We start from the raw sequence: 26,787 nt of genomic DNA on the forward strand, positions 1-26,787 counted from the left end.
AGTTGATGTAGTACTTAAAAGTTCCAGAATGAAAGCGAACATGCAAGCCCCGTTGGAGATTTGCCAACAGCAACTATTACCATTCATTAGGCGTTGCACGTAAGTGCAAATGCTATTACTGTTAGCCTTCCATGTAAATGAAAAAACTAATACTGTCTGCCTTCCATGTGAGTAGATTTTAGGTCCCTATTTCCTTGCTTTTGGGATCAGGTATTTGTTTTGTTCGGTAGTAAGTGGGTTTCATGTATAAGTTTGCTAACATCTTATTTCACTGTATATGATTGCAGTGCTCTATTTTCCTGTTTGCACGCTTTCTTTTTCAATTTATCATACAAGTTCAGTTCTTCCCTCATGAATTTATCACTGGTTGGTCAAGTACATGTATGCTTTTCTAATGGATTTCTATTCTCATCCAGACATTTCTTTCTTATTTACCATCTCTCCCTATGTTAGTCTTAACACTATAGTGCAATCCTAAAATTACTGAAGCTTCCTAGAGACACATGATGATTTACAAAACTGCTACGTCAAACTTCAGGTACCATGGATCTTACAAACCACCTCAAGGAGTGGGATGAGATGGCTACCAAACTAAAGGCGGACTTCGAGGATATGAAATTGAAGTTACAGCTTGACCGTTCCGACGTTGACATCAGAACAAAATAAGTGCGACAACAAAATGAGCGGTACATAATTTCTCAGCGAAAACTGCTGGACGAAGGGTCAACCATTGAGCAGAATGATGTTGCTGTGAGAATGGAGGTCGCACTGGGTTGCCTGCTGAAGCAAGCGTTACATGATCAGCGTGCTGCCTTTGCCGAGAAGATGAAGCAGGAACGCGCCGTCTTAAATCAATCCTTATGAAAGATCCTTGAAGAAATTGATGCCAACAAAAAGAAAGAGCGAGCCAATGTTGACTCCATGATTCAGCAGGTAGGGGAACAAATGGATAAGGAGTTGGATAATGAGCGCTCAAAATTGAAGTCAATGATTCAGTCCTTGATCGAACATGAGGGCCGGTCCTTGATCCAAGAAGAGGAGGTCCATGCCAACATGAATGTAGAGGTAACTACAGTACGCTAGTATTTCATATTTTGCATTACATAGATAGCCATTTGAACACCTCGAATCTTTACACTTTCAGGTACAAGATGGGATCTACATACCACGGAAAACCAGCCACTACTGTTGAGTTTGTCACGATGTTGGGGGCTTTGAAACCTTTTGGATACAGAGGAGACGGACAGTTGTACTACCTCAATCCTGCACCTAGGAGTCAGCCATGAACTGGATTAGTATAAATTGACGGACAAGAAGAGGTAAATGAATTGGTGCTTGCTCATGAAAAAAGAGGGGACTAAAATTTGTCATCTGTACCTAGTGAAAGGATGTAACGACGATTTGCACGACGTGAGTATTGGTTCCTCTCCACACAAAAAAACTACTTCATACAATCATATATGTATAACATGACAGCAACTTAATGCAGGACATGTTGGACATGGAAACAGACTACAATGAGGAAGAAGAACAAGGCTACTATGATGAAGAAGAACAACGTTGACTCCATGATTAAGCAAACAATAATGAATGGTATCTGGAAAAGAAGAAGAAGATGGGCTTTCACTGAGTGCAGACTTGTTTTCATTTTTTTTGGAGACGTTGCAGACTTGTTTTCATGAACCTGCCTGCCTGTGTTAGTTGCGTTGTTGGGTCATGCACTATCTTGTTGCATTCATGATTAGGTAGCCTTGTGTCAATCAAGAAAGTAATAAGAATGTGTAAATGCAGGATTCCATATGAATATGAATATGGTGTGGGTTTTGTTAGCTAGCGTTCAATTTTATACGTTACTGGTTACTGCACTGCACATAACGCTTAACAGCAATACACTTTGAGGTGCAGGCTTTCATTGAGAAGAAGTATGGTGGAATGGTGCCTAAGAAGCCTCTGATTTCAAAGGTATTACTATCTACTGCTGGGCGGACCAACCTTAAACATGCAGCACCGATGAGCATGGAACGAATTTGCTTACAGTACTATAGCATCTGATGATTCTTTTTTTATTTGGTGGTTTTCTTGTGCAGGATCAGGAGCGCGCCTATTTCGATTCTGCGGGCTGGGTCCTTGGCAAGGTATCCAATCCTTCTCATCCATCCAGGAATAAATAAATGAGCATCTCTGCCTCTGCAAGTTTCTTGTATGCTACAGGCCCATAGATGGGCTACAACATGCACAGATGCTACCTAGCTGTTCTCTGAACTGATGAAACCTTTGCTTTCTGATGGAAATGCTTTGCTTCAGCAAGCTGCAAACAGCGGCAACGCACAGGCTGCTACTGCTATCGAATCCTTGAAGCCAAAGCTAAAGGTGAGTAGGTAGCCTGCAGTGATTTTCGCTCAGCTGCACTGCACTGCACGTTTTATCAATGCAAGTTGCATGCATTGTGGTGAAAGCAAGATGTTTGTTGCTTCCAGAGGACGCCCCATCACCAGCTTCCCCCTCGCAAGCCGACCTGTGCTTCCAGCTGCGCTGAAGACGTGCAGAAAATTAAAGGTGCCTGAAATTGCAGTCTCTGAAACTTGCACCTTGTGAGTTCTGAGGATGCTTCAATTTAATTGTGTTCTTTATTTCTTTTGGATGGATGATGCAGTGCCAGGGCTTACAAAACTTCCCTAGCTCTGGCTGGGAGAGATGATGAAGAGATGGAGTCGCTGGGATTACTAGTTATTTAGTTGGTTGGACAATTGCATTGGTTAGGGGAAATACGGGATTGAGCCCTGCAATTAGGGGAAATTTAAGCCTGTGGGGTTATAGATAGACTAGATATTGCTAGTAGTATATGCTTATTTGTGGAAGTGGTAGTTGCCATCATCTGTTTCAAAGTATCTCGGGTGGGCAGATGAAATGTATCCTCTCTTGGCTTCTCCTTTTGTTTACTACATCTCATATATATATTCAGCAAAAACAAGAGAATGTATGAATGAATATTCCAATTTGGGATGACAATGTGAAATCCTTTTGGAGGAGCTGAGAATGATAGGTATATACTGATGGAAAAAGTCTATTCTACCGACTGAATTGACGTCATAGTCTGATTTAGCGGAAAACCTGAATCTCAGCCTTCTGGTGTTGGATTACAGACGTGCTCCTCTAACCAGAATGTTCAGTGTAATAAGAAATTTCCATGTGATTGGTTTGGTGTGCGTGCCTCTAAAAAGGAGGAGCAAATTTGTGTTTAACTGGTATGTCTGGACCAAGTCTTTTGATTTGATCTGCTTGGAACTGCCGGCTGGTTGATGGTGTGACAGATGTGTTTGTTTGGATGCTGTGACTGTGTGTGATGGAGGCTGCTGGATGAGGCCATACGTGGTTTTAAGAACAGGTCTCACGGCCTCCTACTGCTACTTTACCTAATCTTGACCGCGGTCGTCCTCATACTTGTACTTTAACGTGACCTCCGTTGGTGCGAAGACCCAAGACCTTAGCACTAGCACAATCCTGAATTACCTTGAGTGCTAAAAAGTTTCTTGTGCTGTTGCAGACTTGCAGTTGGATTGGGACACGCTTCCAGCTTGGGGATCCTCTCCAGCTCAGGTTCTACCTCTCCATATTCATTTCGAGTAGATTTTACAAACACATTCATTTTGGATTCATGACACAAAAAATGGAGTTACGCTTACCCATCGTGGGTAGATTATCAAACAGAAATCATGGTTACAACTCGACTTGTGTTGATTCCGCAGGCAGATCAGTAAGCTCCTTACCTCTCTATCATACAGCAAAATCAGAAATCAACGCTTACAGGACCTGATGCTCCGCTAAACGTGTCCAGAACAAAGCCAAAACAGAAAAGAGAAGCTAAGTAGCCTTGAGCGTGTAAGCGTATGGGTCAAAACTGGAGACATGGTCTTCAGCTCCATCCAATCATCCCTGGCACATGCGTTCATCACGTATGTGGAACATAAGCTGTAATGATGTCACCAGCTATCAGTAAAAGGGGGCACAAATGGTGAACGAAATTGATCTGATGTACAGCTGGATTTCCTTTATGCCCGCCATTGTCCAAATGATCATGGCACATTGGAATTTTCCATTAAATATTACATGAATGATTTCATGAAGTCTCTTAGTATTTTCTTGGTTATGTATTGTTCAATATCTTCGATTGTTTTACTGCTACTAGGAGATCAGGTAATAATTGCATGCATTCTTTTAGCTGCGCATGCAGAAACAGATATAGAACATACCATAAGAAAGCTGATTGTCACAGCACCAGCAATTGCTTTAAATTCACGATGAACAAGGATCCCAAGGGTACTACTTGCCTCCAAAAAAATTGAATAATGTGTAGCAGAAGGAATGTAAAGATTCTCACCATGAAAATGAAAGCTCGCACCTCATTGGCAACCACTCATTCTTGCCCAGTCAACAAACTGCATTCCTCCATACACGTTATTGGCAAACCGCACACCAACAGTGAATGCCAAAGAAGCAGCTGGGACACGCTTCGCAACAGGTGAAGCCTCAACCAGGCGTTCTAATCCATTAATAATCTGGTACCGTGTGTTCGAAGAAACAGCAAGGAACGCACCTGCAAAAATTAGGTCCATTATTCATTACACTTTACAGGGTTTCAGAAGATACAATCAAGAAATAGCGAGGTACAAAACCTATCTATCAATATCAACACTCTAAGAGTATCAACCTGCCTTCATTGGCTACAGTAAAAAGCTTAGCTAAACAATAACTGCACACTTTAAATACAGGTACAACAATGTAAACTTGTAATTATCTTATCATAGGAAACTTTAATCAGATGCACTTGAACCACAACAGTGAGACAATGACATAGCATCGTGCAGACACCTGCTAAATATCAATTGCTCTGATCATAGTTGTACCACATAGCTTTGATATTGAATAGAAATATTCTCGCTCGCTCAATATAACCTTCACTATAGCTTCACAAGTCTTAATCCACTATTAGTATTCAAAACAAAATCAACCACACAAACAAAATAAGCAGTTCAGAAACATTTAATACAGGAAGGTATGAAATCACTTATGCATGCAGGATCCAGCAAGATGAAAGAAATCAGTTTTTTCCTTTGTTCTGAAAATATTTAGACACTAACATGCATATATTTATTGCAAACTAGTCAATTTTGGCTTGGTTACAAACCGAACGCTGTATTTATAACACAAATTTGGTATTATCCTAACTATAGCAGCATGTCAATTTGCAAAGATGATGGAAAATCATAAGTTGTTCACCAGCGTACCTATAAACAATAGGCACCAACAAACTCATCATTGCAAATCATATATCAAACACATCTTCACGGAGCTTTGATTCCTACAAATGAAGAGGGCAAACATTAGTCATAACTACACATGCCTCGCACATGGTTTGTTTTCAACTTATATGAACTACCTCTTTTCTCATAGAGCATGTTCGCCGATTGTGACCCTTATCCTTACACAGGCTACATTTGACCTTAGATTTCTTCATATTTGAAATTGACTTCAAATTTTTCTTCGGGGCCCCTCTTCCAGGCACATGCAAGGGATCCAGCACATTACTAAATGCTACAAAATCAACATCCGGGGCTTGTGGCAGCACTGGACCATACCTTTTGCCTCTGTTTTTGTCCTTCATTTGGCAGGTTCATAGCAACTTCATCCTGCAGAACATCTTTCAGCCACTCATATGATTCAAGTGAACGAGATGCTGCGAAGGCTGCAGCGTGACTGATATTGCGTAGCTCATGATACCTCTGTAGGCCTTCGGAATAGTCATACATGGTACTCTTCCTTTTCGGAGGAAATGCACTCTTCGCCCCCATTGTCCACCTTTTCAAAACACAACAGTCTTGAAGCTTGTCTTCATCCAGATCACCCAATACAAAGAAGATGTGTGAGTAGGGGGTTCCAATCGGTTGTACCTTACCACAAGAACAAGAAATTCCCTTCAGATTGCCTTCATCACAAAATTGACATTTGACATAGTACATCATGTCTCCTTTATCCTTCCTGCCAATAATATACTCACTCATATTATCGCCATCTAGAATGTAAATCGAAAAACACTTCTTGGCTGCCTTTATGCTGAACTACACCGTGGCAAAAACTGTTGGAGTGAACGATTTCGTGGCTTCTATCTCAATAATTGAAGAATCTGGTTCTGTGCATGCCTCAGATTGCAATACATCAGTGTCCAACTTTGCCTCATTTGTGCGCAGCCCTGAAAGCACTACCCCAGTTTTCGATATCACTGCCGGTTCAAAATCCTCCTTCACTGCCAGATTTCGAACCGGCAATGGCATGTTGGCAGTGATGCTCGCTGGCCACTGCTGCCGGTACTTCACCCGGTAGTGATAAGGTTTAGAAAAACAAAAAAAAGCAATCCATCAAGCATGCTGGCTGGAGCATGCTCGCTACCGCCGCCATGCTCGCTGCCGCCGCCATGCTCGCTGGCTACCGCCGCCACTACATCAAGCATTTCATCCAAGAAAAAAATTCATACATCACAGATAAAGGACGGATTCAACACATCAGAAAAACTCATCCACAAATCAATTCGTGCATCGCAGACGAAGGAGAAGGGTTCAACACATCACAAATCAACCCATCTACAAATCGATTCGTACATCATAGACAAAGGAGCAGGGTTGAACACAAAAAAAAACTCATCTACACCGACGGAGACACAGGAGCACCAGAAAGGGAGATTGCTGAGGAGACACAGTGCGGCTGCCTCCACCTTCTCCGGCGGGCGAGTGCAGCTGCCTCCTCCTCCTTCGGCGGGCGCGCCCCTCCTCCCCTCCGGCACGACGGCCCTCTCCCCTCCCTCTCTCCCTCAGGCGATGTGGGCAAGGAGGTTGGACCGGTGGCGGGGAAGCCGGATCCGGTGGCGGGGAGGACGGATCCGGTGGCGGGGAAGCCGGATCCGGTGGCGGGGTAGCCGGATCCGGTGGCGGGGAAGCCGGATCCGGTGGCGGGCAACGCGGGCGGTGCAGGCGAGTGGCGGCGATGGCCCTCTCCCCATGGCGGCGCTCCTCCCCTTCAACTCTGGTAGCGGCATGGAGGCTGGATCCGGCCTCCCTATGGCGGCGCTCCTCTCCATCCAACTCTGGTAGCGGCGTGGAGGCCGGATCCGGTGACGTGGGGGTCAGATCCGGCCTCCCCACGGCAGCACGTCACAGCGCTGGGTTGGCCTCATGCCCGCACATCACTGCCGCGGCCTCCATGGGTCCGCACCGCATGCTCGAGCACCTCCGACGGAGATGACCGAGCGTCCTCCATCTTCACTCGAACGGCGCCGCCGCGGAGGTGATGGGGAAGAGTGGGAGCAAGCGTGGAAGCTTGGCGCCGCTCCTCAGGGACAGGTGGAGGAGGAAGCCCCTCTCCGGCGTGGCTCTCCTCGATAGAGTGGAGGCGGGTGTGGTGTGGAGGCATGGGGAGTTCTGGGGAGGAGGAGATGGGAGGCGTGTGGAGAGTTCTGGGGAGGAGGAGATGGGAGGCGTGTGGAGTTCAGAGTTCGGATGCGTGCGGCGTTAACTGGAGTTGATAAAATTTTCGGATCCGGAGTATGCATCATTATCGGTTCGGTAATTCAACCGGCAGTAAATAGACATCACTGCCGGTTTGTATTAACAACCGACAGTGATGTGGTCCTTCATTGTCGGTTTTAGTCTAGACTCAGTTATTTTCTTGTTTTCAAGCTCAAAAGCGTACATCACTGTCGGTTCTCACGAATCCGACAGTGATGAGGCAGGTAGTGATGTCTAAATCTGTAGTAGTGAAGGCAGTGCTCCACGTGCTTTACCATGTCAAGCAGTGTCATTTTACGATCTAGACGCATATGAAGCCTAGAGTTTAGACTCTCACTCCGTTGGTTGCTCCTCAGTCCTAAGTAGCACTTACCAGCATGATACGAAGCACACCAAATTTCCCTCATATCATACATCTGATACAACCATGACTCCTTATTTGTAACCTTATGCTTATCCAAAAATTCCTGCAATTTTCTCTTGGTCTCTTCTATGGACCAACAATCATAAAGGAAACTCCTGAATTCAACCATGACAACATCATCCTTAAGATTACGCACAATGTTCTGCTCAATATGCCATATGTAGAGCCTATGCGATGAATTCGGCCACACGAGCCTGATTGCTCTCTGCATAGCAAGGTATCCATCAGTGATCACGGAGATCGGATGCTTCTGAATCATGGACTCGGAAAATGTACTCAACAACCACACATATGACTCAATATTCTCATGAGAAATAATTCCGCATCCAAAAATAACTGTGCTTCCATGGTGATTCACCCCAACAAAAGGAACAAGGGGTAGGTTGTACCGATTAGTTTTGTAGGTGCTATCAAATACAACGACATCACCAAATGCTTCGTAATCAAGCAGACATTGACTATCACACCAGAATAGTCCCTTCAGGTGTCCTTCCCCATCGACCATGTACTTGAAAAAGAAATCAGGATCTCTGCGCTGAAGTTCCGTCAGGTAACTGATGACTGTTTGAGCGTCACCGGCAGCAATTGTATCCGCCCTATAGCAATGGCAGAAATTATACAAGTCCCTTGTTGTACACCCAACCTTATCATACCCACCATACCGCATTTCCAAAATATCCATTATCTTGTGTTTGCGGATCCCAGAACTCTCCATGTCCACAATCTCAGCTTTCTACTCATCGTTGATTCTTCTATGTGAATGTAGCAGACAAGTAAGCTCTGCTGGCGCCATTGGATGGTTGTGTTCATCGATGAAATCCTTCACATACCACTTCCCTGTGATCTGATCTCGTGCAATTACAAATTTAGCAAGGCATCCAACACGGGTAATATTCCGCGGCTTCCGCTTCTTAATCGCCCTCTTCAGCTGCTTCTCTTCAAGGAAACCTTGACAATCGCAAACGAACTTCCAAAGAGTCATCTCATTGTGGCCATTGTCCCACTCACAATAGCTTCTCCTCACACTAAATCCTTTCTCAAAACCATAGTTGTTATAGAACTCAAATCCTTCTTCTTCATTAGCAAACATCTTCTTGACAATTTCATTGTACTCCAGCAAAGACTCAAGATCTCACATTTCCTCCTGTATCCATCAACAACATTAAACAAATATAACAACCAAACTGTCTAAGAAAACCCCCAAATCCTGCCACTACCCCAGGTAGGACCTCACCAATACAACAGGATGGTGCCCAGCTATTTTTTTGTGGGGAGGCAGAGCAAGTTTTTTTTGGGTGCAAGCTAGGATTTAAACCCTGTCTGGCTGATACCACTACTTGGTGACCAACCACAACAGAGAAATTTAACAATACATCAAACTTGAAATATACACAGTTTTCAGTTATTTACAGAGGCTTCTAGACTATTTGGACCAGCATTGACATGTAAAAGGACCATCTGCAAATTTAGCAGAATCATCCTAGCAACGTCAATCCAGTAAAATCATTTTCACCATCATTTCCCTTCCTCAGAAAAACCCATTAGTCTAGGAGTCCACTCCTGGAAGACAGCAAAGTAAATTGAAATTCAGAAAATAAAATAGCAGCTCATTAGATATAATAGACACTTAAGTTGTTTCTGATGCTGGTATATTATATCACAGCTACTTATCAATCATCACGCGTCAGTGCGAGGAACAGGCTAATTTGATTAAGATTAATTAATTAGTTATTACAACCTGGCTTGCAAGGTTTTCTTCTCCGGTTGATCCACGCACGAATAAGGAACTGCAAGCAGCAGATCTACCTAACACTACTATACTGGATGGAGGTCGATCGAACAGGGAGTAGAATTGCCATGAAATCGAGGAAGAAGAGAGAATGAATAAAACATGCAGATGTAGACCTTGAGAGGCAGGCGGCGGCACCTTGGAGTCATGGAGCAGTAGAGGAGCGTCCTTGGCGGCGGCGGCGTACAGCGAGAGGAAGTCGTGCTCGTGTGTCGCTGCCTTGTAGTCATGGAGCGGGAGAGGAGCGTCCTTGGCGGCGGCGGCGGCGTACAGCGAGAGGATGTCGTGCGGCGGCGTATAGCGAGAGGAAGTCGTGCGGCGGCGGCGGTGCGCGTGGGCGAGGGGTGCCAGGGGGAGGAGGGACGAGCAACCGGTGGTGGCGAGGGCAGGCCGGTGGCGGCGGCGCCGCGTGATGGCGAGGTCGAGGGCGAGGCGGCCGCAGCTAAGGCCGAGGGCAGGGAAGCCTCGCGTCAACGGAACTGCTCGCGTCCTTCGGGTGCACGTGGGCGAGGCGTGCGGGTTCGGGTGCACGTGGGGGAGGGGTAACGGGGGGAGGGGAGCCACAATTACCGTATTAACCTTCCACTCATAAAATTAATTAGCACTAATTAATTGCTTAGGAACTAAGAGGAACCAAGAAGTACCCCCAACCACTGTAAAAGAGCTCTATTTATATTATTCAGCTTTAAAATACAAATCCATACAGTACTTGGATATTACCGGAGCTTCTGTGGAAACTCGGATGTGTACCAAATATAATGTAGATACTGGGTCAATTGGAATAGAATGTTCAAATTATTATTAGGCTGATGAGCAACAACCAGTAACTTCTTCATGTCATTATTTGGCATAAGTTCCTAACATGGCGGACGATGGCACCACGATGCCGGAAAAGGTGGTGGGCAATCATTTGGATTATCTCCGTAGCTACATGCAGATGGATCCAAAAGCAAACCGTCAAGTATGTGATCTTCATCTTTGTTAACAGTAAAGTAGTTCATCTCGGTGAGCAACAAAAAAAAGCTTTAAAGTAAAAGTTTGGAACCATTAAAATTAAATAAAGCCTATAAATTAGAACCCTCGTCTAAGATATAAAATTTAGTATTACAGAAATCTGCACATTCCAGTATTGTGTCTGATCTGATAGAATGTTCAGGATGGACCATATAAGATGACAATAATGCGATGCATTCTCTAATCCAAGCATTTTTGTGGCAATATTAGTCAATATTTAAATGCCAAAGGCAACGGTGACTACTACTTTATAGCAAGGTAGACTACAGAGTACTGCCTATATATCGAAAAGGCATAAGAAAAATCAATGGTCTGATTGTGAAAATCAATAATTAGATTCCAATATAACATTAACATGTCCCGCAGGTGGTAGACACTTTCGAAGATCCAATTCAAGCGCCGTGAAAAAACTGACTTACCCGAACTTAACTTATCCAAAGCCAGAAACTAACACAAACAACATTTAGAAAAAAGAAAGAACACACAATAACAATCAAATAGACCATCCTCCTGGACCGCCTCCTGCAGCGCCGTCGCCGTCGACCTGGTGGTGCATGATGCTTATCAGGATCAGCTGAATCGCCAGAAATACGATTGGAAGGAAGGAAGATCTTGCAAACATCGTATGAGAACTGGGAGCTTCGATTCCTAATTCTTACGGGAGAACTGGGACACTGGGTCTGGGCCTCTCTCTATATATATTATGGTTAGTCAATACCAGTCATGAGGGAACTGCCGTGTCCACAAAGCATCCAATTCAAGCATAGTATATATTTGACGACCAAGCTGAAATGACAGAACTGCATGCCCCTCGTCCATAGGCTCACTTGCTCCTGTTGAATGGCATGAATGGCACAAGACAAATCAACAGTGGAAGATGGGAAGCAACTTCTTGGCACTACGACATCACCAGCAAGACATGTTTGGCTGCTGTCACTGTCCTTTTGGGAAGAAGAGTAACTCACCTGTGCGTGACCCACTACAACTGGAGTGTTTACTGTATAAAATGACACCCTGACTTCCGTAGACTGATTGACAGCGTTGGACGACAAAGTGTACCTATATAAAATTTGAAGAATAGGACTGCATTGTGATGGTCGAAAACTTTTTGCTTATGTAAACCTTTGATCCTCCATGTCCTCTTTTCGGTAATTGCTAATTACCACTTCTGAGGGTTGTAGCGTTTTCCTCTACTCCCTCTTAATGAAATGTGTCATTGTGACGGTTGAAAAAACAATTTGTTCAGTACGGTGTCGATGTTGTCTGCGAGCTTGGCAGGAGCTCCGCTTGTCCATCAGCTTATTTTTTTCAAAATGACATGCTAGAAGCTAGCTCTATATATACCTTTCACTTAATAAGTAGGAAAAAGAGAGTAACCAATAGTTGAACCCCAAGGGCACAAGGGTTCAGAAACCCCAGCAGCGGTGATGGCGGCCCTTAATAACTCCTTTTATTAACCGCCAACTATCACATTAAATGAACCAATATAGACACCAAACTTAGAATTAGGGCTTATAACTAATCAATTCCATGAGTTTTAGTGATTCATCCATTTACAGGAGGACATGTCCGAATAACAAGGAAAACACGCCCAAATACGCAATAGGAGAAGGCGTAACATCACCCGACATGAGCCCAAGGGGAGAAGGCCCACTTACCATGCAAATTAGGGCCCAGTCAGGTGGACAAAAAGCCCAAAACCCAAAGCAAACGTGTTCCAAAGAGTGCAAAACTTTGCAGGCCCACTCTAGAAGGTCACAGGAGGCCACCAGCCAAACCTAGGCTCATTTGGGCCTAGTTGGGTGGTGCGGCCGCACCGCCACTAGCACGCCTCAGGCCCAGCTTTGGTCGGTTGGTTGATTCTGCCTTTGCAATGACGGTTCTGTAGGTGCTCAGCCAGGTTCAATGCATCTTGAGGTCGGTTTGCACCTTCCATGAGGGGATGAGGCATTTCCAAATGACCCCCTCCTCTCCACCTATAAAAGGAGGCCTCCCCTCTCCTCATACAACAACATCCATGGATCAAGAGCTACACCACTAGAGTAATAAGAGCTTCACTCCATGGGCTTAGGCCCTAGCTAGCTAGTAGACTTGGTTTGGTAGAGATGTGAGGGAGAGTACGGGGAAGAGCCGGACTTGTCGGTATCTCCTTGAACTTGTACCTCAGCGAACACTTGTACCTCGACGGAATATTCACTAAGTGTTTGTTCGTGGTTCCTTATGGCATTAAGTCTTTTGATTAGTTAATCTATACTCTTACAAGTTTGTTGGTTCGTCGTCCGACCCCATGGCGGATACTCTAGTAGAGGGCCCTGATGAAGACGGATAACCCTGTGCAATGCTAGAGTAGTAATCAATAGCATAGACGTAGTGTCTAGGCTAGAGGTTACCTTCGTTTGCCTCATATCCTACGGTTGAGGGGTAGGCGGTAGGTGGTGACAGCCCTGTCCGTCACTCATAATCCCCCACGTCCGGGTACAGCATAGAGCTGTAGACCGACATCGACTGGTAGACAAGTTGCAACCCGGTGCCCAAACTAAGCAAGTGAAAGTAGAGTTTATCTTTCCATAAGACCCAAAAGCCATAGGAGTCCATCTATACCCTTTCCAAATTTACCCCTTGTGTTGTCCTTGTACGTACTAGCTAGAAGAAGTACCTCCATTCCCTATGGAAATACGATACCCTAAATACTTCCGAGTGAAAGCTACAATGGTAATTTCGTGCGCTTGCGGAATTCTTCTGTTTGCGTTACGAAATACCAACAAGCTTTCTAAAGTCATTGCTGGGGAACGGTTGCTATTTTCTTCGAACCTAGTTCGTCCTCGTATCTATATCTTTTATATTTTCTTTTTATAAAAAACACAAAATATTTTCTACCACAAAGCTTTCTCAAATTCAAAACCCTTTCGCTTCAAAGGGGGACTTCCCTGAGCCACCTTCAAAATCAAACCTTTCATCTGGCGGTGAACTCCACCCTAGTTTAAAAACTATGGTTCAGGCACAACTCTTTAGAGGGCATGATAACAAAAACCCCTACCATCACCTGCTAGAATTCAAGGAAATGTGTTCATGCCAGAGCATCTCGGGCATGACACGAGAAACTCTAAGGTAAAAATTGTTTCCTTTCTCACAGGGAAGGCAAAACAATGGTACACATTTGCTGTACAAAGTACGAATGTGGACTGAGATGAACTTAAAGACAAGTTTTGTCTTGCATTTTTCCCCATGTCCTGTATCGGCTCTCTACCAAGGGCAATCCTCGACTTTGAGTAGTACAAGAAGGAGTCTATAGGTGCACCCTGGGCCCGGTTTCCAACGTGAATACAAGCCGGCCAAGATTTGTCTTTACCTGATGCATGGTTTTGTGTCTCTTTTGTTTGAGTCTCGACATAAATGTTGATCTATGCCTAGACATGGCTGCCGGAGGTCAGTTTACACATAAACCTATGATGGAGCAAGTGAAGTTCCTTAAAAACTTCCTAAAAAGACACACTTCCTCCATCATGGAAACAAGAACCTTCTAGGCGAAAGTCATGTCGAGTGTGAGGAGTCCTCATCAGTCGAAACCAAACACATACCATCCCTAGGTTCGACTCATGAGCCCACACTCGAACCACGAAACACCAAAGGAACGAGTAATTCATCCATCGGAGTTCCCTATCAAATTCAAGGATTATGGCAATACCACGAAACACTTTTGGCACCATCCTCATGAGGAAGCTTCCCCTAGGGTAAATCAGTCAAAGGAATGGTTAATAGAAGTGAAACATTCTTCTGAAGCAATTCAGATTCTTTCACCTTCCACGGCCATACCTTGTTCATTAATGGGAACAAACGTAGAATCCCTACACAACCCCACAATCGGGACTAGCATCATGTCAGAATTCCTAACAAAAAACCTTTTGGGTAACACGCCACTAGTCCCGACCAACAAACTCTTAAAAGTCCTTTGGGACTATTTTTTTAGTGTTGTGGGATCGTAGGGCCGTGCCAGTCATAATTGACAAAATTGAGATTTTCATAGACTTCCATATCTTTGCCATCCTTGAATTTGAGCTCCTCATAGGCCACCCCTTGGACAATCTTTTTCAAGAAAAATCTTCCCATGGGGGCCTTGATGAAAAGTTGGGAACAACTACTTCTGTCATTCCTATCTTTCACCCAGAAATCCCAATGGCAAAGCATAATCCCAACCATAATCCGTTCAAGGAGGTGAAGTTCATTTCTCCGTTCGTTTCACTATCTTGTGAAACGAAACATCCATCATCACCCTTGCTCAAACCCAAGCCATGTCCCCCTAGCCGTCAGGACGTTGTTCTTGATAGTAGTCAAGATTCAATGTTGATCCTGCATAATAAAAACTTTTGTGCCATGGGCATGTTGCTTGGTTCCCCGTACTCCTACGAGGATTCCAACCATCTCCTGATCCTTGTATCAAAACTTTTTAGGAGAATGGTTGTGGATGCATATGTTTATCAAAAATATTGCAAATCCCATAGTTGCATCGTGGCACTAACCTTGTAGCTTGAATTATAATGCTAAATGATTGGTGGTGAAGCTAGGAACTAGACCACCAAAGATAGCTGCAGGATGAAGTTCCTGTTGTCGAGCTTAAGACCATAAATGAAGCATTGCTGGGAGATACCCCGGATTATCATATATTATCATAAAAAAATGATTATCATATATATAAAAAACATTCCTTTTTAATAAAAGCAAGAACATGTTGTCAAGTAAGTATGCACCTTCGGGTATTCTAGGTTGCTAACCCTTTCAGGTTGAGATCAATAAGAACAAGGTACATATGATGCTATAGAACATGGGAGCTGCATCAATCATACACATCGATGCTCTTTTGTAATGGAACACATTTAAAGGGAGACCCCCGACATTGCACACTTGACTTTTACGCAAAAGTCCAACTGTGGGGGAGGAAGTTCCATCCACACAAAAGGTCATCATGGGCTAAAAAGAAAAAATGAACTGATGTCAGCACTACTTTGCCAAAAAAAGAGAGAATAGAAGAAAAAAATCTTTTATAAAAAAGGGGAGAAAATAATAATATAGAGAAGAAAAAAAGAGAGAAGAAGAGAGAGAAGGAGCATTCTCCTCTCCTGGACCTTTGCTATCATTAAAGGCCCATGGTCCACACACACTAGTTGTGCGTGTGGCCTAGCCTTGGTGATAACTTGAGATGAACCACATACAAGCCACCATTGCAGCAACTTCAAAATCTTCATCCATATATACTGCCGGTAAATGCACTCAGGGATGCAAAGGTAATGTTCACCAACTCATTTACTCATTGTTATCTCCATTAGAATTAAACTTGATCATGCACATACATGTTTCCCTTGTTTATGTAGTATGCTCTGGGTTAGGTGTACTCCCATGGGGTACAACTATATGCTTTTTAAATTAAGCATGGTGCTTAGGTTAAAATAGTCTTCTTTAATCAAAATTTGACATGGTGTTGAAATTTGATTTATGAACTTTGAGTTTTACATTCATTAACAATAGAAGTAATCTACTATGGAGATAAATCAAGGCTATGTTTATTTTTGCAAAAAAACATTATCTTAGCCTTGTTTATGCTAAATGATAAAAAGTTGGGTGAACACATAAAATAAAATAAAACAGAAATATTTATAGTAATAATAAATAATAAAAATAAAAGTAATAATAATTATAATAAAATTAAGGCTCCCTAGTTTTTTTAACTGGTAGAGCCCTTGTCTGTTCCTTTTTGTTTTTCTTTGTCAAATAAACATGTACATGAATAAGTATGGGGGAGATCTCTCATGCATAATGAACACACATCCGAGATCCCCCACCAACACGATGCACAACATCAACGATCAAGCATGTAGAAGGATAGGACAGATAACTTCAGAGAGGATTGGCTGAACCTCTTGTTGAGCCAAACCATGTCTGATCCTTTAACTCCTTCCTCAACAACGATGGTTTGTGCAACAATCCCCTCAACTCTCCCGAATTTTGAAATTAAAAATTGAACAAATTCAAAAATGCAATGACGCTCCATCTCCATGCTATCCTTTGATAAAATTTGCATACTTTTTATTCCTTGCTAATATTCCTATAACTTGTGAACAACTATCATAGGGACCCCATGTTATCTAAGTAATTGGAATATGAGATATAGTGGGATGAAAATGAACCTTGCTCTCTTATGCAAAGAACTTGGGATTTATTTTACATAGTCAAAATTCAAATAGCATGCTCCTCAATTATGTTCAAATTCCTACCAAAGCCATATCTAGTGATTAGAACTTAAAACTTCCAAAATTATGCTACTTATTCCTGCATTGAGTTTTGTCAAGTCTTGTTGACCCTTGTTGAGAAAGTTATCATGCCCCCAAGATCAAGATCACGTACACACCACATATATTAAAGCTATTCCTACACTGGGAGTAGACAAAAAATATCTTAGAAATAAATACTCCATGGTCTATGAAATAGTGATCTCTCTCAATATGTGGTTTAAGAGACATGTGCTATGTAAAAGTATTTTTAAAAAATAGGACACATGAAGGTCCCAAGGTATTAAAAAAATATTGGACACATGAAGGTCCAAGTACAAAAGAAAAAAATGATGAGCACACGAAGGCTCATGTAAAGAGAGAGAGAGAGATAGTCATGTTCTCTAAATAAAAACTTATGAGAGAGATCACTCATATCAAGGAGTATAGTATAGGTTTAACATTGTTTTATGCACACATTTGCACTTCTTGATCTAAGGGTATGGCATCTTTTCTCCTTGGATCCGAGATTTGACTTAACAAAATATGCAGAGTAAGTATGCCTTCATATCTTTTCCTACCCAAAGACCCATATAAGCTTTTTAGAAGTAGGAAAGAAAGAAGGCAACACTATGATATGCCTTGGTGAGGAACCAAACACATATATGAGTGATTTGAAAGAATCATTTAAGGAGCTAAGCTATGTTTACATTTTCAAAATCTAATGAAAACTCAAGTTTCTGAACTGGTTGATGCAAGGGGATTTGAATCCATGTTGTTCCATTATTCAATTACCCAAGATAATATGGTAGACACTCTAAAGTTCACAAGTGCAAGTGAAGCTTGGAATAACTTGTATGCAGATGTCATATCAAGGAGATGACCCATCTTAGTCCTTAACCTTACTCAAGGACGAGCAAAGGGCTAAGTGTGGGGGAGTTTGTTGGCGGTCCTTAACTCCTTTTATTAACAACCAACTATCACATAAAATGAAACAATATGGACACCAAACTTAGAATTAGGGCTTATTACTAATCAATTCCATGAGTTTTGGTGATTCATCCATTTAGAGGAGGACATGTCGAAATAACAGGGAAAACACACCCAAATATGCAACAGGAGAAGGCGTAATATCATTTGACATGAGCCCAAGGGGAGAAGGCCCACTTACCATGCAAATCAGGGCCCCGTCAGGTGGAGGAAAAAGCCCAAACCCCAAAGCAAACATGCTCCAAATAGCACGAAACTTTGTAGGCCCACTCTAGAAGGTCACAGGAGGCCACCAGCCGAACCTGGGGTCATTTGGGCCGAGTTAGGGCCTGGAGCGGCCGCGCCGCCACTAGCGCACCTTGGGCCAAACTTTGGTTGGTTGGTTGATTCCACCTTTGCAATGACAGTTCCGTAGGTCCCCGGTCAGGTTCAATGCATCTTGAGGTCAGTTTGCACCTTCCGTGAGGGGATGAGACATTTTCCAAATGACCCCTCCTCTCCACCTATAAAAGGAGGCCTCGCCTCTCCTCATACAACAACATTCGAGGATCAAGAGCTAGACCACTAGAGTAATAAGAGCTTCACTCCATGGGCTTATGGCCCTAGCTAGCTAGTAGACTTGGTTTGGGAAAGATGTGAGGGAGAGTACGGGGAAGAGCCGGACTTGTCGGTATCTCCCCAAACTTGTACCTTGACGGAATATTCGCTAAGTGTTCATGGTTCCTTATGGCATTAAGTCTTTTGATTAGTTAAGCTATACTCTTACTTGTTTGCGGGTTTGTCGTCCGTCCCCATGGTGGATACTCTAGTAGAGGGCCTTAATGAAGACGGATAACCCTGCACAACGCTAGAGTAGTAATTAATAGCATTGATGTTGTGTCTAGGCTAGAGGTTACCTTCATTTGCGTCATATCCTATAGTTGAGGGGGTAGGTGGCAGTTGATGATAGCCCTATCCGTCCCTCATAATCCCCCATGTCCGGGTACGGCATAGAGCTATAGACCGGCATCGACTGGCAAACCAGTTGCAACCCGATGCCCAAAGTAAACAAGTGAAACTCACTACCTCAGAAATCTTTATTGTGGTGGGCAAAATCGATTAACTGAGGCAGTTTTCGCAACCGCCTCGGTGCAAAGGTCACGGTAAATGAAACCTTAACCGAGGTGGTCCAAATGTCCACCTCAGCAAATCAAATAAAAAAACAAAAAGAACCTGTATCCCGCCCTAATCGTGCCTAGATCTAGGCCTCGAGCCACCATCGCTACCCGATGCTGGATCTAGAGCCACACCACGGATCCACCGCTGGGGCACTTCTCCCTGCTGGATCCACCCTTCTCCTTGTCAGATCCACTGCCGGCATGCTCGTCCCCGCCGGATCCGCCGCTAGAGGGCTCCACCCCACCAAATCCATCGCTGGAGGGCACCTCCCCACCAGATCTGCCGCCTCCACATCGCTGCTCCCCGCCGGATCCGCCCACCGCCGCCGTGGATCTAATCATCGGTGAGGGAAGGAATGAGGGAGATGAAGAGAGGAAAAGAGAGGGAGATGGGGAGAGCGGACCTACCTCGGACCCACATCGGCCGTAACCCCGTCGTCACCAGATCTGATGCATGCCGCCATCGCGAGGCCCACCCTCCACGGATCTGCCGCCGTGGAGCTCCCCTTGGCCCTCCTCATCAGATCCAACACCGGTCGCCATCATGAGGCCCACCCACCATGGATTCGCCGCCCTGGAGCTCCCCTTGGCCCTCCTCACTTCTCTTGCTGCGCCTAGCTAGGAGGGGGCGCCGCCGAGAGGGGGCCCTGGCTGGGAATGGTAGAGGGAGTGGGAGGGGAGGGAAGGGGAGGGGAGAGTAAGAGAGTGGGCGCATTGGGCTAGGAGAGGGAGTGGGAGGGGAGCGCATCGGGAAGAGGAAGCACGCCATGCGAGGAGAGAGGGGCACCGCGCAGGTCGCTAAGAGAGAGAGGGCTGTTGTGTGAGTGAAACCCCAAGTCTTATATTTATATGAGTCCGATAAAAGGTCCTTGTTTGGTTTTGGTAATTGAGTGACAACCGAGGTGGACTAATTGTGTTTAATGTCAGATACATAGATGATTAGTCCACAAGTACATGTGTGTGAGCAACATATGCCATGGTGGTGAAAATGGCTCGAAGATGTTGCAAAGCTCACACATGTGATGTAGGAGCACATTGCAATTGAAACATGACATTGAGTCATGTGACCAAGGTGGAGAAGATCAAGACAAGGCTTGGCTTGATGGACTGGTTGCAAGTGTGAAGGGCAAGTTGAGTGATGACTTGGCACCGATGGATCGAAGCAATGGTGAAGAGCAAGTGAAGTCAAGATCGATGTACCAATATGGTCATGTGATGATATGAAGTAGATCATATCATTTGTGACTTGGTTGGTGCATGTGTTGCATCAACATTGGAGGAGACAGAATGGAATGCGCAAGGCAGATCATATCATTTGTGACTTGGTTGGTGCTTGTGTTGCATCAACATTGGAGGAGATAGAATGGAATGCGCAAGGCAAAGGTATATTTATAGGGCATTTCATTTCACCAGTCATAGGTGTGTAGAGAAGTTTATGATCGGGTTTACGATAGATGGTCGTACTATCAAGAGGGGCAAACTTGTTTACATATCGGTCATCAAGTGCCACTTGAGCGATCTAACTTTGTATACTTGTTAGGATCGAGTGGTGATGTGAATTGAGTGATTAACTCCTTAAAAATGATCATGAAAATGCTAACACACATACACATAGTGGTGTACACTTGGTGGTGTTGGCACATTTGCTAAGGAGAAGAAGTTGGAGTTGTTCTGGATCAACTTAGAGATGAGAAAAAGGTTTTTCGGTGTACTCCAAACTATAGGCACTAGTAGAGAACAGACCTTTGATCCTCGGCCAAAATGGGCTCAAGTCCCGGAATTTTTTGCGCCCGGGACTAGAGATACCTTTAGTCCCGGTTGGTGGCTCCAACCGGGACTAAAGGTCCCTACCCAACGGCTACTGCACCAGAAAGAGGTGGTAGGGACCTTTAGTCCCGGTTGGAGCCACCAACCGGGACTAAAGGTATAATTTTACTCCCGGTTGGTGGCTCCAACCGGGAGTAAAGGTCTACTCCCGGGCCGTGGCTGCGCCCGGGGTTGGAAAGTTACCTCTAGTCCCGGTTGGAGCCACCAACCGGGACTAAAGGTCCCCCCTTTATATTCTGGCCGTCTCCTTCCTCCCCGAGCCTGAGCTCAGCACATTTTGAAGCTCACTGCAGTAGTGTTCTTGCTTCCTCCCTCCCTCCATTGTTCCTCCATCCATTCTTTGATTCCTCCGTCAATTTCTTCGATTTCTCCATCGATTCTTCAGTTGTAAAGGTTACCAATCTCATACACTCATTTTTCACCATTGTCTTATCTCATTTTGTTCACTATATATATATGATTCTTTATTGTGGTTTTTTTCATTTGTAAGCAATTTGAGTTTAAAATCACTTCAAGCTTGCATATTTACATGAAAGAAGGTTAAAGTAGCTAGTTGAACTTGCGGACCGTGTTCATCTCGGCGACCATGTTCTCTGCCGAGCGGTAACGGACATCAAGGAGGAGCTTTGATTCTACGAGGGAGAGCGGCAATGGTCGTGGAAGACCGTGTTCCCTTCCTCGTAGAATCAGAGCTCTTCCGTGGCAAGTATGGTGCCGTCCAGTGGAGAAATGCTCGCCGAGATGATCACGTAAGCAAGTTCAACTAGTACGGATGGTTATTTATTCACATGTCCCGATATTGTCGTAGTAGTCTGTCAATCACCGTACTTTTTATTTTAACTTTTTATGAAATGAAAAACTTAGAAAATAGTTAGAAAATTATAGAAAATCCGTACTAGTTGAACTTGCGGGGCGTGTTCAGCTCGACGACCATGTTCTCTGTCGAGCGGTAACGGACATCAAGGAGGAGCTTTGATTCTACGAGGGAGAGCGACAACGGTCATGGGAGACTGTGTTCCCTTCCTCGTAGAATGGGAGCTCTTCCTTGACCAAGTACGGTGCCGTCCGGTGGAGAAATGTTCGCCGAGATGATCACGTAAGCAAGTTCAACTAGTACGGATGGTTATTTATTCACATGTCCCGATATCGTCGCAGTAGTCTGTCAATCACCATACTTTTTATTTTAATTTTTTATGAAATGAAAAACTTAGAAAATTATAGAAAATCCGTACTAGTTGAACTAGCGGACCGTGTTCATGTCGGCGAGCATGTTCTCTGCCGAACGGTAATGAACGTCAAGGAGGAGCTTTGATTCTACGAGGGAGAGCGGCAACGGTCGTGGAAGACCGTGTTCCCTTCCTCGTAGAATCAGAGCTCTTCCGTGGCAAGTACGGTGCCGTCCGGTGGAGAAATGCTCGCCGAGATGATCACGTAAGCAAGTTCAACTAGTACGGATGGTTATTTATTCACATGTCCCGATATCGTCGCAGTAGTCTGTCAATCACCGTACTTTTTATTTTAACTTTTTATGAAATGAAAAACTTAGAAAATAGTTAGAAAATTATAGAAAATCCGTACTAGTTGAACTTGCGGACCGTGTTCAGCTCGGCGAGCATGTTCTCTGTCGAGCGGTAACGGACATCAAGGAGGAGCTTTGATTCTACGAGGGAGAGCGACAACGGTCGTGGGAGACCATGTTCCCTTCCTCATAGAATCGGAGCTCTTCAATGACCAAGTACGGTGCCGTCCGGTGGAGAAATGCTCGCCGAGATGATCACGTAAGCAAGTTCAACTAGTACGGATGGTTATTTATTCACATGTGTCGATATCATCGCAGTAGTTTGTCAATCACCGTACTTTTTATTTTAACTTTTTATGAAATGAAAAACTTAGAAAATAGTTAGAAAATTATAGAAAATCCGTACTAGTTGAACTAGCGGACCGTGTTCATGTCGGCGAGCATGTTCTCTGCCGAACGGTAACGAACGTCAAGGAGGAGCTTTGATTCTACGAGGGAGAGCGACAACGGTCGTGGAAGACCATGTTCCCTTCCTTGTAGAATCGGAGCTCTTCCTTGACCAAGTACGGTGCCGTCCGGTGGAGAAATGCTCGCCGAGATGATCACGTAAGCAAGTTCAACTAGTACGAATTGGTATTTATTCACATGTCCCGATATCGTCGCAGTAGTCTGTCAATCACCGTACTTTTTATTTTAACTTTTTATGAAATGAAAAACTTAGAAAATAGTTAGAAAATTATAGAAAATCCGTACTAGTTGAACTAGCGGACCGTGTTCATTTCGGCGAGCATGTTCTCTGCCGAGCGGTAACGGACGTCAAGGAGGAGCTTTGATTCTACGAGGGAGAGCGGCAACGGTCGTGGAAGACCATGTTCCCTTCCTCGTAGAATTGGAGCTCTTCCGTGGCCAAGTACGGTGCCGTCCGGTGGAGAAATGCTCGCCGAGATGATCACGTAAGCAAGGTCAACTAGTATGGATGGTTATTTATTCACACGTCCCGATATCGTCGCAGTAGTCTATCAATCACCATACCCAAACGTAGTATATATATAAATATAAACGATAATCGATTGTTATGTGTGTACACTCCCATTCTTCTGTTAATTTGTGGAAATATCATGTGAATTACTTACCTGCCGCAGTAAAAGACGAGAACACAATGACCATTAAAAATATCATTGTTTAGAGATATAGATAATTTTATAGTTTCTTAATTTTATTTGTTTATAAAATGAGAAATTTATAGTGTATTAAAAATGAGTTTAGAGAGTAGATGGCAACTGCTTCTGGGTCCTCGGCCTCTCATGGGTTTCCAAAGCGACTTAGGCCGGGCCTCCCTCTCATTCCATGCGGCAAGTGTCGTGATGAGACGAAGATTGTGATGGAGTACTGAGTGAAGAAGGAGGGTCCCAACAAGGATCATATCTTCTACAAGTGTCCAGATCACAATGTGAGTTATTTTATCGTATTTAATGATTATGGTTAGTTTATACCTATTTTCATGATGGTTGTGATTAAAGTTCTAATTTTTTGTTTTAATTTCAGTGGGATGGCAGTGGACGATGTTCAGGCTTCTATTGGGAGGAAGAGTATGTTGAACTCGTGCAAAAATATCTTGCACAACAGGCAGATACGGCGGCTAATGAGGTAGTGATCTAGCCAAAGAAGCCCAAAGATGTTGCACAATTGGGGGATCTGTCTGTTTTAGTTGACATTGGTCGCGAAATCCTTGTGCTCCTGAAATGTATTTTAGCTTTAGTTCTTTTAGTGGTAGTTGGGATTGTCTACATTGTAGCGATGCTTTCATAAATTTGTACCTTTTGTGGTGGCACGCATGTTGTATAAATAATTAATTATGATCTAGGTTTTAATATGGTATTTATGTCATATAATGCAGATGAGCCGGCATTGGATGTACAATGCTGATCGCCGCTCCCAAGAGTTCATTGAGGGCGTGCATTCTTTGTTACGTGCGGCCGAGGCAAACAAACGCAACGGTTTTATGTGCTGCCCATGTGCCATATGTAAGAATACGGTGGAATATCCTTGCTCAAAGACTCTTCATTCACACTTGTTCAAGTCGGGTTTCATGTCAAACTATATTTGTTGGACGAAGCACGGAGAAACCGGTGTTGTAATGGAAGAAGGTGAAGAAGAACAATGGGACAACAATGATATTATTCCCGATGGTGCGTGCTTCAATGATACTGCAATGGGAGAAGCTGAAGAAGAGGTAGCCGCAGAAGATGATCTGACTGATGATTTGTGTCAGGTCATTCGTGACGCACAAAGAGAATGTGAAAGTGAAAAGGAGAAGATCAAGTTCGAGCGGATGCTAGAAGATCACAAGAAATTGTTGTACCCAACTTGTGATGTAGGGCAGAAAAAGTTGGGAACCACACTAGAATTGCTGCAATGGAAGGCAAAGAATGGTGTATCTGACAAGGGATTTGGAGAGTTACTAAAAATCCAAAAGAAGATGCTTTCGAAGGACAATGAATTGCCCGCCACTACCTACGAAGCAAAACAAGTTGTCTGTCCTATGGGGCTAGAAATCGAGAAGATACATGCATGTCCTAATGACTGCATCTTGTACCGTGGCAAAGAGTACGAGAAATTGGATGCATGCCCGGTATGCCATGCATCGCGGTATAAGATCAGGCGAGATGACCCTGGTGATGTTGAGGGCGAACGTCCGCGGAAGAAAATCCCTGCCAAGGTTATGTGGTATGCTCCTATAATACCACGCTTGAAATGTCTGTTCAGAAACAAAGAACATGCAAAATTGTTGCGATGGCATAAAGAAGACCGTAAGGTAGACAATATGTTGAGACACCCTGCTGATGGGTCCCAGTGGAGAGCAATCGACAGAGAATTCCCAGATTTTGCAAATGACGCAAGAAACTTAAGGTTTGCTTTAAGTACAGATGGTATCAATCCTTTTGGAGAGCAGAACAGTAGTCATAGCACTTGGCCTGTTACTCTAAGTATCTACAACATTCCTCCTTGGTTATGCATGAAGCGGAAGTTCATTATGATGCCTGTGCTCATCCAAGGCCCGAAGCAACCTGGCAATGACATCAATGTGTACCTGAGACCACTTATTGACGAACTTCTCATTTTGTGGAATAAAGAAGGTGTACGTGTGTGGGATGAGTACAAACAGGAACACTTTGATCTATGAGCATTGTTGTTTGTAACAATCAATGATTGGCCTGCTCTAAGTAATCTTTCAGGACAGTCAAACAAGGGATATAATGCATGCACACACTGCTTCGGTGATATTAGAGGTGTATTCTTGAAAAAATGTCGAAAGGTCGTGTACCTTGGCCATCGTCGATTTCTTCCTGCAAATCACCCCGTAAGAAAAAAAGGCAAGCATTTTAAAGGGAAGGCAGACCACCTGACCAAGCCTTGCAACCGAACCAGTGAGGATGTACTCGATATGGTCAATGATGTGAAAGTCGTCTTTGGAAAAGGACATGGAAGCCAACCTATTCCGAACGACGCCCATGTGGAAGAAGAAGTCCATATTTTGGGACCTACCCTATTGGCAAGTCCAAGAGGTCCGCAGCTCGATCGACGTGATGCACCTGACGAAGAATCTTTGTGGGAACCTGCTAGGCTTCATGGGTGTGTATGGAAAGCCTAAGGACACATTTGAAGCACGACAGGACCTGCATTGTTTGAGAGAAAGAGACAACCTGCATCTAGAGAAGATAGATGATGGACGCCATTACTTACATCCTGCTAGCTACACTCTAAGCAAAGAGGAGAAGGAAATCATGTTTGAATGCTTAAACAACATCAAGGTACCATCTGGATTCTCCTCGAATATAAAGGGTATTATAAATGTGCCAGAGAAGAAATTCTGTAACTTAAAGTCCCATGACTGTCACGTTCTCATGATGCAATTACTTCCAGTTGCATTAAGAGGAATTCTACCTCCAAATGTACGTCTAGCCACCATGAAGCTATGTGCATTCCTCAATGCAATTTCTCAAAAGGCAATTGATCCAACTGATCTAGCTAAACTACAGAATGATGTGGTTCAATGTCTCATCAGCTTTGAGTTGGTGTTCCCTCCTTCCTTCTTTGATATCATGACACACCTCCTAGTTCACCTAGTCAAGGAGATTTTCATTCTCGATCCTATGTTCCTACACAACATGTTCCCCTTAGAGAGATTCATGGGAGTCCTGAAGAAATATGTTCACAACCGTGCTCGCCCAGAAGGAAGCACCGCCAAGG

At 44.0% G+C, this 26,787-nt stretch overlaps 2 pseudogenes; one reads left to right on the forward strand and one right to left on the reverse strand.

Moving 5' to 3' along the window:
* Positions 1-543: 543 nt before the first annotated feature.
* Positions 544-3,825, forward strand: LOC136480979 (uncharacterized; annotated as a pseudogene).
* Positions 3,826-4,400: 575 nt separating this feature from the next.
* On the reverse strand, positions 4,401-19,532 carry LOC136480980 (protein FAR1-RELATED SEQUENCE 5-like; annotated as a pseudogene).
* Positions 19,533-26,787: the final 7,255 nt, after the last annotated feature.

Source organism: Miscanthus floridulus, chromosome 9 (genome assembly GCF_019320115.1).
Source record: "Miscanthus floridulus cultivar M001 chromosome 9, ASM1932011v1, whole genome shotgun sequence".
NCBI classification, from domain to species: Eukaryota; Viridiplantae; Streptophyta; class Magnoliopsida; order Poales; family Poaceae; genus Miscanthus; species Miscanthus floridulus.